The sequence below is a fragment of the Lolium rigidum genome, chromosome 4 (genome assembly GCF_022539505.1).
Source record: "Lolium rigidum isolate FL_2022 chromosome 4, APGP_CSIRO_Lrig_0.1, whole genome shotgun sequence".
NCBI lineage: Eukaryota > Viridiplantae > Streptophyta > Magnoliopsida > Poales > Poaceae > Lolium > Lolium rigidum.
In genome coordinates, this window is record NC_061511.1 from 168,725,247 (window position 1) to 168,727,615 (window position 2,369).

Below are 2,369 nucleotides of genomic sequence, written 5' to 3' on the forward strand. Positions count from 1 at the left end.
TGCTGCACTAAATCAAAATACAAAAAAATTAGTTGCTAGTTTTACTTTATTTGCTATCTTGTTTGCTATATCGAAAACACAAAAAAATTAGTTTACTTGCATTTACTTTATCTAGTTTGCTTTAATTACTGTTGCTAAAATGGCCAACCCTGAAAATACTAAGTTGTGTGATTTCACTAGCACAAATAATAATGATTTCTTATGCACAAATAATAATGATTTCTTATGCCACCTGCTACTACAGCAGAATTCTTTGAAATTAAACCTGCTTTACTGAATCTTGTTATGAAAGATCAATTTTCTGGAATTAGTTCTGATGATGCTGCTGCCCATCTTAATAATTTTGTTGAACTATGTGAAATGCAAAAATATAAAGATGTAGATGGTGATATTATTAAACTAAAATTGTTCCCTTTCTCATTAAGAGGAAGAGCTAAAGATTGGTTGCTATCTCTCGCCTAAGAATAGTATTGATTCATGGACTAAATGCAAGGATGCTTTTATTAGTAGATATTATCCCCCTGCTAAAATTATATCTTTGAGGAGTAGCATAATGAATTTTAAACAATTAGATACTGAACATGTTGCTCAAGCTTGGGAAAGAATGAAATCTCTGGTTAAAAATTGCCCAACCCATGGATCGACTACTTGGATGATCATCCAAACCTTCTATGCAGGACTAAATTTTTCTTCACGGAATTTATTGGATTCAGCTGCTGGAGGTACCTTTATGTCCATCACTCTTGGTGAAGCAACAAGGCTTCTTGATAATATGATGATCAACTACTCTGAATGGCACACGGAAAGAGCTCCACAAGGTAAGAAGGTAAATTCTGTTGAGGAATCCTCTTTCTTGAATGATAAGGTTGATGCTATTATGTCTATGCTTGTGAATGATAGGACTAATATTGATCCTAATAATGTTCCATTAGCTTCATTGGTTGCACAAGAAGAACATGTTGATGTAAACTTCATTAAAAATAATAATTTCAACAACAATGCTTACCGAACAATTCTAGTAACAACTATAGGCCATATCCTTATAATAATGGCAACGGCTATGGTAATTCTTATGGAAATTCTTACAACAATAATAGGAATTCACCCCCTGGACTTGAAGCCATGCTTAAAGAATTTATTAGTACACAAACCGCTTTTAACAAATCTGTTGAAGAAAAGCTTGGTAAAATTGATATTCTTGTTTCTAGAGTTGATAGTCTTGCCTCTCGATGTTGATCTTTTGAAATCAAAAGTTTTGCCTAATGAGAATTATCATAATAAAATTGTTACTACAGCAAATGCCATTCAAGTTAGAATTAATGAGAATATAAGATTAATGGCTGAACTGCGTGCTAGGTGGGATAGAGAAGAAAATGAAAAACTAGCTAAAGAGAAGAATATAGCTAAAGTTTGGACTATTACCACCACTAGTAATGCTAATGCTACACATGTTGCTGCACCTCCTACTCATACTAATAAAAGAATTGGTGTTAGCAATGTTTCCACTTCTAATGCAAAGCGCGAAAAACCGCCCGAAACCGCTAAAACCGCTGAAACCGCTCGTGATAAAGCCGCTGAAATTTTTTCCAACATTGGGGATGAAGATCCCATTGCTTTAGATTATAATGGTTTGAATTTTGATGATTGCCACATCTCTGAAGTTATAAAGTTCTTGCAAAAACTTGCTAAAAGTCCTAATGCTAGTGCTATAAATTTGGCTTTCACGCATCATATTACAAATGCTCTCATAAAAGCTAGAGAAGAGAAACTAGAGCGCGAAGCCTCTATTCCTAAAAAGCTAGAAGATGGTTGGGAGCCCATCATTAAGATGAAGGTTAAAGATTTTGATTGCAATGCTTTATGTGATCTTGGTGCAAGTATTTCGTTATGCCTAAGAAAATTTATAATATGCTTGACTTGCCACCGCCGAAAAATTGTTATTTGGATGTTAATCTTGCTGATCATTCTATAAAGAAACCTTTGGGTAAAGTTGATAATGTTCGCATTACCGTTAACAATAATCTTGTTCCCGTTGATTTTGTTGTCTTGGATATTGAATGCAATGCATCTTGTCCAATTATATTGGGAAGACCTTTTCTTCGAACTCGTTGGTGCTATTATTGATATGAGGGAAGGTAATATAAAATATCAATTTCCTCTCAAGAAAGGTATGGAACACTTCCCTAGAAAGAGAATAAAGGTACCTTATGATTCTATTATTAGAACAAATTATGATGTTGATGCTTCATCTCTTGATGTTACTTGATATACACTTTCGCGCCTAGCCGAAAGGCGTTAAAGAAAAGCGCTTATGGGAGACAACCCATGTTTTTACCTACAGTACTTTGTTTTTATTTTGTGTCTTGGAA